This window comes from Octopus bimaculoides, chromosome 22 (assembly GCF_046866305.1).
Source record: "Octopus bimaculoides isolate indiv1 chromosome 22, ASM4686630v1, whole genome shotgun sequence".
Taxonomy (NCBI): domain Eukaryota; kingdom Metazoa; phylum Mollusca; class Cephalopoda; order Octopoda; family Octopodidae; genus Octopus; species Octopus bimaculoides.
This window is the reverse complement of record NC_142949.1, coordinates 6,113,273-6,123,373: the sequence shown is the minus strand read 5'-3', so window position 1 is coordinate 6,123,373 and position 10,101 is coordinate 6,113,273. Positions and strand designations below refer to the sequence as shown.

The window sequence follows — 10,101 nt, the reverse complement described above, 5'->3', positions numbered from 1 at the left end:
TAGAAATATGTATATATATATATATATATATATATATATATATATGTGTGTGTGTGTGTGTGTGTGTGTGTGTGTTTGTGTGTCAGTGCTTGTCCTGCTAGCATTGCTTGACAACCGATGCTGGTGTGTTTATGTCCCCGTCCATTAGCGGTTCGGCAAAAAGAGACCGATAGAATAAGTACTAGGCTTACAAAGAATAAGTCCCGGGGTCGACTTGCTCGACTAAAGGCGGTGCTCCAGCATGGTCGCAGTCAAATGACTGAAACAAGTAAAAGAGTAAATGAGCAATGTATTTGACAGAAGACTGTGAATGCTAAAGAGTTAAATCTCCCAACCACCACCCACTCACTGTATGGAAAAGTGAGGTACTGAACTGAATACCTTGTCTTCTGTATCACTTACATCTATGATATCTCAAAGCAGTAAGTAACCTTACAATAGGAGGAGCTGAGAACTCTATGACACCAGAACTAGGGTGGCATGTACTCCAATACATAGATATAAATCCATTCAAGCATACTTCCACACAACCACAGCAATAACCCACTTCTACCACCCTTACTACACAACACGAAAGCCACTTCCATCACTTCTGTCACTGACAACAACTAACATTGTCTCCACTATAACAACAACAACAACCACCATCATCACCACTACTACTACAAACAACACTAAAACCACTTCCACTACCTGTCACCAACAACAATTAAAGTTGTCCTCACAGTAACTACTACTCCTACTACAACAACTACAGTTACCGCCACCACCACCACCATTACTACAACAACAATAACAAGCCGCACCAATTCCCAATCTAATTTTCCCTTGCTATTCATCTTCTAAAACAATAAATCAGAATGACATTAACATCGCATGACTAACATATCTATTTTCTAATCGAATCTAATTCAAAATAATTATTCCAAAATAACAAACCTTCGTTTTTTCATACCATTAGTGTTAGTGACATCACAAGAGCAGTGTCATTAGTGGACACACACAACAGAAACGACATTAGCAAAATCACAGCAGCAGCAGCAATGTTTTAGTGAAATAATATGACGTTGATGTCACAATACTAATGACGTCGGTGACACTAATGATGTCACAGCTCAATGGCGTTGGCGACATCACAACTCAATGATGCTGGTGAAATGACAACTTAATGACATTGGTGACATCACAACTCAATGACGTTGGTGAAATCACAACTCGATGTAGGTGACATCACAACTTAATGACATTGGTGACATCACAACTCAATGATGTTGGTGATATCACAACTCAATGACGTTGGTGACATCACAACTCAATGACGCTGGTGAAACAACAACTTAATGACATTGGTGACATCACAACTCAATGACGTTGGTGAAATCACAACTCGATGTAGGTGACATCACAACTTAATGACATTGGTGACATCACAACTCAATGATGTTGGTGATATCACAACTCAATGACGTTGGTGACATCACAACTCAATGACGCTGGTGAAACAACAACTTAATGACATTGGTGACATCACAACTCAATGACGTTGGTGACATCACAACTCCAGAATGTTGATTATATCGCAACCCAATGCTGACGACATCCATCATAACTTTATGTTGGTTGACATCACATCTTACAGACATTAGTGATGGCTGAAATATCAACTGGATCAGGACTAACCTTCGACTCAACAACAACAACATATTCACTCCCATTCCACTGAAAATAATACTTAATAGGTTCATTTGATGTTGTTTACTTTCTGATTGAAGATACATTTATTCATCAACCAATATTGCCATAAATAATAATAATAATAATAATAATAATAATAATAATAATAATAATAATAATAAAAAAAAATAATCAGGGTTTCAAATTTTTGCACAAGGGCAGCAATTTTGGGAGAGGAGATGAGCTGATTACATCGACCCCAGTGTTCAACTGGTACTTATTTTACTGATCCAAAAAGGTTGAACAGTAAAGCCGACCTGCGCGGAAATTTGAACCCATAATGTAGCAACAGACGAAATACCGCTAAGCATTTTGTCCAACATGCTAACAATTCTGCCAGCTCACTGCCTTCTTAATAACAATAATAATCCTTTCTACTATAGGCACTAGGCCTGAAATTTTGGGGGAAAGGGCCAGTTGATTACATAGACTCAGGTACTCAACTGGTGCTTATTTCATCGACTGCCTGACTGGTCTTGTGTCAGTGACACGTAAAAAGCACCATTTGAACATGATTGTCACAGTGCCAACAGACTGGTTCCCATGCCAGTGGCATGTAAAAATCACCATTCAAGTGTGGTCATTACCGTGCCACCTGACTGGTTCCTGTGCCGGTAGCACGTAAAAAGCACCATTCGAATGTGGCTGATGCCAGTACCGGCTGACTGGCCCTCGTGCTGGTGGCATGTAAAAAGCATCTACTACACTCACAGGGTGGTTGGCATTAGGAAGGGCTTTCAGCTGTAGAAACTCTGCCAGATCAGATTGGAGCATGGTGCAGCCATCTGGCTTGCCAAACCTCAGTCAAACTGTGCAACCCATGCCAGCATGGAAAGCAGACGTTAAACAACAATGATGATGATGATGATGATGATGATGATGATGATGAGAAAGGATGAAAGGCAACTCCAGGGTTCAACTGGTACCTATTTTATCAACATCAAAGGGATAAAAGGACTCGACAGAATTTGAACTCAGAACGTAACGATGACGATTATAATAAAGGTGATAATATTAATAATAATACAATAAAATAAAATAGAATTATGATAAACATAAATCACAGAAGAAAAAAATACAATTTCAAAAAAAAAAAAAATGATAAAAAGTGAGAGAGAAAAAAAAACCCAACAAACATTAAGCAGTTAATGACGCCATTGACTTCTTGCATTCCAAAAGCACTGTACAACATTTGGTAATTTAAAATCGGGACATATGCTTTCTATAAAACCCGGATCAAACTTAGCTGGTGCAGAATAAGTACAAAGTTAATGATATAGGAATGTTAGTTACATTGTCATGCTTGCTTATTATAAAACAGAAAAGAAAAAAAAAGAAAAAGATAAATCTTTTAAGAAAAATGCAAATTCTATTTCGATTTTGGGTTCTTATAACATAAACATATTCTTGTTTAGATGGTGTGTTTCTTTGTGTGTATATGATGAAATGCAGCTAAATAACAGTACGTTTATGCTATATACATATATATAGATATATTATATATACATCCATACATACACACACAAAGGATGAAAAGCATCTACACAGGAATATGTATATGCAATATTATATATATGTGTGTATGGATGTATTTGTATATATACACATTATATATATATACATATTACTGTGCGTAAATACATGTGATTATGTGTATATATATATATATATACACACACACACACACACGTCTATATACATGTCTATATATGCATGTATGTGTGTGTGTATATATATATACATATATGTATATAGCATAGCCGAGCATAGCTGATTCAAGAGCCCCATACACACATACGCACGCACATACATGTGCACGCACGCACACACACACACACAGCAATCTAATCTAGAAAATGCGTTCATGTCAACCTGCACTGCTGACAGGCATAAAGATATTAAACAGATCTAACTACAGAATCTAAAGTAGATAGTGTTGGGGGGTGGGGGAGAGGTCTTTCAGTCTGTCCCTACTTCCTATTATTATCTAACACACATACACACAGCTCCTCCTCACACAAATGTTTGTGTGTATATGCATGCATGTATATCTACATTTATTTGTGTATATATAAATATATATATATATATATATATATATATATATATATATATATACACACACACAGACACACATGCTTGCTTGTTCAATATTATTATTATTATTATATATATATATATATATATATATATATACATACACACACACACACACACACACGCACACATATACAGGCTTGCTTGTTCAATATGGTTTTATATATATATATATATATATATACACACTTACACAATTGTGTTATATATATACTTACATACACAATTGTTTGTGCTATATGTGTGTATATACATATATACATATATATATATATATATATATATATATATATATATATATATATATATACATATATACATATATATACACAAACACACACACACGTACACTCACAAATTACACAAACAAATGTATATGGTAATATACATTACAATATTACACAAATATATATGTGTGTGTAATGTTAACGTTGAAAGAATTTATAAACTTTCATTAGAACATGAAAAAATTTCTCTCTTGGAATTGGCTCGAGAAGTATAAATAAAGTGATGAATAATAGCATGTAAATATTGGATTGAAAAAAAACCCTTTGGGATAGAAAAAAAAGTCGGGCAGCCTTCGACCTTTTTTTTTTGCTATATTACATTCTACAAAGGAAACATGTATATAGGACTATACATTCTCAGCTAAAACTACCAAATTTCAACAAATCTACCCAGCCTGTTTAATAATGACCTTCTTCTATGGCAGTCACACACATACACACATAATGGTGTCGAAACTAACAACAAAAACACAACGATTTCTCTTCTTATTAGGACCCAGAAAATATTTCAAACCTGATCCCTCCTCCCCTGCATCTACAAGACTTGGAGTGTGACCTACATTACAGCAATGCTCACAAAGTAGTTATGACTGGACACACACACTCATTATGCCTGCTGGCTCAAGAACCAATGAATAAGCAAAGCCTCTCTGCATGGTTTGCCTCACCTGCTAGAAATAGCAACAGATTACTCCCTCAAGTTTTGTCCTTCATTGACCGCACTAGCTGCTACTGAAGCAGAATTAATCACAAACGATATAATTTCAATTAATTAAATATTGTCTTTTGTCTACATAATGTTAGCCTCAATTAACTCTTTTACTTGTTTCAGTCATTTGACTGCGGCCATGCTGGAGCACCGCCTTTAGTAGAGTAAATCGACCCCCAGGACTTATTCTTTGTAAGCCTAGTACTTATTCTATTGGTCTCTTTTGCCGAACCGCTAAGTTACGGGGATGTATATATGCACACACACATATGTATATACATATATATACACATACACAGTTTCCATCTACCACATCCATTCACAAGACAATGGTTGGCCTGGGTCTATAGTAAAAGATCCTTGTGTGAGTTGCCGCACAGTGGGATTGAACTCGAAACAATGTAGTTGCAAGGCAAACTTCTTAACCACATGGCTATGCCTGTGCCTACATGAAAAAGGAAATATTTAAAGAATATTTGCATGAACTTCAGTTAATAAATGGGGGAAATTGATATAAGAAACAAGAAGGGTACAAAATCAATGAAAGGGGAGAAAAGTTAGGAACAGGAAAGGGGGCGGCAGGGTTAGTGAGAAAGACCATGCCAAGCTTCAAGCAAGGCCAAAGTGAAGGGCAAGTTCAGAAGAGGGGGGGACATGTGGTCTTAGAGCAAGGAAATTTGTAATATAAAAATAAAGGTTAGTATGCCTTAAGGAGTGGGGAGTTGCAACATTTCGGGTGGCAGAATCCCTTGTGTTGGAATGTTTTATATCGCTTCGCTTCATCCACAGTCTTCCGACACACCATTCTTAAATTTTTCTAACAGAGAACTTTACATGCAAACGTCCCTTTTTGTATTCAAACAATTTCTTTAAAAAAATATATATATAATCATCATGATTATTGATTTGATTAATTCAGGTCATGAGAAGGCAATGAAAACAAAACTGGCATTTAAATTAATTAAAAATAATTTGTAGACCTTAAAAAGAATTTAAATCAATTTAAATAACTGAGTTGTCTCCCTTGCCTTTTTTGACCAGAATTATTAAAGATGACGGATTCTTTTTCCTCCTCACAACAAATGCAAATTTAAGTAATCAAAAATGTCTTAATTAAAATGTCATCACATATATCATGTTAGTACCCCCATTTTTTACTATTTGTTTTTCTTACAGCAGGCGCCCTGGGTATATTATTCCGGTCCTTCTGATAGTTTAAATAGTGAACAAACACTAGGATGAAGAATAATAAGTCAACCAGGTGGATAGGAGGAAGACTGACTATATTTTACTTGTCCGGTTTGTTGCTTGAGAAAAACACATCCAGCAGTCAGACGTAGGTCGAAAGCAAGAATGTGATAACAAGCATATCTCAACTTATGTTGTTTTGAGTAATGTCTTTTATGATTCTTTGTCGGGTCTCAGCAGACATTTAAAAGCATAATTTTAAAGAAACTAATACTGAAATGGTAAAAATCAAATAAAATATGTGAAAATATGTGCAGCCCATTTATCAAAACAGATATAGGCTAATAAATTTTGAAAAATGGATTTTTCATGTTATATCGTTTACAAGTTGAGTCGTACGTCTTGGAACCGACCTAAATTGAGATATGACTCTGGATGTGCGTGTATTTACGTGCATGTACATATATATATATATATATATATATATATATATATATATAAGGTTTTTAAACTTTTAAATTTTCCTCTGGGAAAATTATTATATATATATATATATATATATATATATATATATATTCATTTTCTTATCGTGCCTGCAAACCAAAACCAAATCCAAAAACGAAATATATATATATATATATATATATATATATATATATATATATAAAGGGGATTACCCCAAAATGATTACCAGTTTGCTCTCATGAGAGAGAGAGAGAGAGAGAGAGGTCCCCCCCCCCTCCTGATATCTTTCTTGTAAAAGAGATGAAGTTTCCATATACTAACTCAGTGTAGTGTGGTTGGTTAGTTATTGTCTAAATAGTGTGTGTGGTATTATCATATGTAAAGATATCGCGACCTAGTTAAAACAGCATGTACTAATTAAGGAGAGAATGAGAGAGAGAGACAGAGATAGGGAAATATATATGGTGTGTGTGTGTGTGTGTAATGCTCTGTCGATGTGGAGTAGGTAGGTCATGAAGAATGGCGAAAAAAACATGGAGAAAACATAAAATAAACGAATATACAACAATAAATAAATAAATTCATCTATTAACAGAGACTACCATATTTGGTCATTATAAATTGAATGTTAGAAAATAAGAGAAAAAGAGAGGGGGAAAAAAACAAACATTGGTGCAAGCGTGGCTGTGTGGTTAAGAAGCATGCTTCTCAATCACATAGTCTAGGGTTCAGTCCCACTGCGCAGCATCTTGGGTAAGTGTCTCCTGCTGTAGCCCCAGGCCAAACACAGCCAGGGGAGTGAATTTGGTAGATGTAAACTGAAAGAGGAAGGAAGGAAGGAAGGATGGATGGATGGATGGGTGGGTGGGTGGGTTTGTGGGTGTGTGTGTATGTATGTATGTATGTATGTGGGTATGTGTGTTATTGTCCTCCTACCACCGCTTAACTGGTGTTGCTTTGTTTATGTCCCAATGAGCTTGCAGTTCAGCAAAAGAGACCGACAGAATAAGTACCAGGCTTTAAAAATAAGTACAGGGGGCAAATTTGCTTGACTAAACTTTTAAAGGCAGTGCTCCAGCATGACTGCGGCCTAATGACTGAAACGAATAGGGAACAGTCAGTTGAAAAAAATGGTAGGGGAAAAAAAAAAGATAGCAAAACAGATTGAAAAAAAAATTAGCTTAGGTTTAAAACTGTTACTATCTTAATTGTAGCAGAAATAATTTGTGAAAACAAGAGACATGGAAAATATTTGTGTCTCTACAATGGAAGATTCCCAAGGAAGTTCTCTTGCACATTTCCCCTGCCAACTATAGCCAATATTTTCCTTTTCTGTCCCTATTTATGTCTTATATCAGTCTTTCTCCCTTGTTCTACTCCTTCTCGCTTTCTTTCCATCTCTCCCAAACACCATTTTGTCTATAGTCTACCTTTTTCAGTCTGTTCGTCTCTCTCTCTAATAACAAAACTATGACATTTTAACATTAGATTAGGCTCTATGTGGTTGCTCAACTTCTTAGAAACAGCAGTCAAATATTTGGCCAAAGACACACCTAAACATCTTAGAAAGGGAAAGGCGACACAATAATGTGGTTCTGAATACATTACACCTGAAACATAGACAAGATGATCATACATATGTGTATACACACACACACAGGTGAGCACATAAGGGTAAAACAAGGTGGAAAAATAGTACTCGAATACCAATGGTAGAGTAATATACTTTCTTTTTTATCAAAGTTGAAAAATTATCACAGAACTGTTACTCAGAGTTTCATGTTGCCATTCATCTGACAGTATTTATCACAACTACCCGACTAAGAGGAACATGAAACTTTGAGTAACAGTTCTGTGATAATTTTGCAGCTATATATATATATATATATATATATATATATATAGGCGTAGGAGTGGCTGTGTGGTAAGTAGCTTGCTTACCAACCACATGGTTCCGGGTTCAGTCCCACTGCGTGGCACCTTGGGCAAGTGTCTTCTACTATAGCCTCGGGCCGACCAAAGCCTTGTGAGTGGATTTGGTAGATGGAAACTGAAAGAAGCCCGTCGTATATATGTATATATATATGTATGTGTGTGTGTGTTTGTGTATCTGTGTTTGTCCCCCCAACATCGCTTGACAACCGATGCTGGTGTGTTTATGTCCACGTAACTTAGCGGTTCGGCAAAAGGTGGCTGATAGAATAAGTACTAGGCTTACAAAGAATAAGTCCTGGGGTAGATTTTCTCGACTAAAGGCGGTGCTCCAGCATGGCCGCAGTCAAATGACTGAAACAAGTAAAAGAATAAAAGAGTATATATATATATATATATATATATATATATAAAAATTTTAATTGGCCAAAACGATATACTTCTAATAATGTGAACAATTATTGAAATGATTAAAAAAGCCTTGCGAGTGGCTTTGGTAGATAGAAACTGAAAGAAGCCCATCATGTGTGTGTGTGTGTGTGTGTGTGTGTGTGTGTGTCTGTTTGTCCCCCCACCCAACATCGCTCGATAACTGATGTTGGTGTGTTTACGTCCCCGTAAGTTAACGGTTCGGCAAAATAGACCTAGAGAATAAGTACTAGGCTTACAAAGACTAAGGGCGGTGCTCCAGTATGGCCGCAGTCAAATGACTAAAACAAGTAAAAGAGTAAAAGAATACAAAAAAAAATAAAATAAAAGCCACTAATCTAAAGCGTATTTGTAGAAGATTTCGTCAAGAAATATCCATTTTTCAGGAAGTTATGAGCAAACACATACATACTTACGTCCATACACATACATACGGTGTCGTCGGTGTCGTCTGGTCTCGTAAATGTTAGTCACGTGATTGATGTGTCGTCTGCTCAAACTAACTCCACTCCCTCTCTTTACGTAGGAGTATATTCCGTTTTTCTCTTTCTCCCTCCCCTTCTCTATCTAGCTACATTTCTCCCTCCTCACTCTCTCTCTCTCTACTCCTCATCTGCTCTACTTTCCTTCTTGTTCTTGTTCTAAACACACACACACACACACACACACACGCACACACACACGCGCGCACACGCACACACACACACATACACATATAATGGATTACTCTCATTTTCACTCTTCCAAATTCACTCACTAGGCTTTGGTCAGCCCAGAGTTGTATAATAAAAGAGTAGAAAACACTAGTTGAAGGTGCTATGCGCTAGGACTGAACACGTAAACACCATAGTAAGGAAGTAAGCTTCTTAACCAAACAGCCATGTCGATGCCTTCTCACAACAATGTACCTTCATCCCCATTGTATATAATAGTGATTATGGATGCTCTAGAGTTTAGAGACAAGAGGCTAAATTGTTACAGGCTTGATGGAAGTAATATAAACAAAGAAATATGATAAAGAAAATAAATTTATAAACTGAAAGAAGCCCGTTGTATATATATGTGTGTGTGTGTGTGTGTGTGTTAGTGTGTCTATTTATCCTCCCACCATCGCTTGACAACCGATGTAGGTATATTTACATCCCTGTAACTTTGCAGTTCAGCAAAAGAGGACAACAGAATAAGTACTAGGCTTACAAAGAAAAAGTCCTGGGGGTTGATTTGTTCGACTAAAGGCGGTACTCCAGCATGGCTGCAGTC

The 10,101-nt window shown here is 36.3% G+C and overlaps 1 protein-coding gene across 4 annotated transcripts in view; it reads right to left on the bottom strand.

Annotated features, from left to right (window-relative positions):
* LOC106869635 (uncharacterized) overlaps positions 1–10,101 on the bottom strand; it is a 272,331-nt gene that overhangs the window by 107,023 nt on the left and 155,207 nt on the right. The window contains exon 1 of one of the 4 annotated variants that reach the window (XM_089339758.1): positions 9,258–9,328. The exons of the other annotated variants lie outside the window; for them this stretch is intronic. The gene's annotated coding sequence lies outside the window, so the exon portion shown is untranslated. Of the gene's footprint in view, positions 1–9,257; positions 9,329–10,101 lie in introns of those variants that run through there. 4 annotated transcript variants of the gene reach the window in all.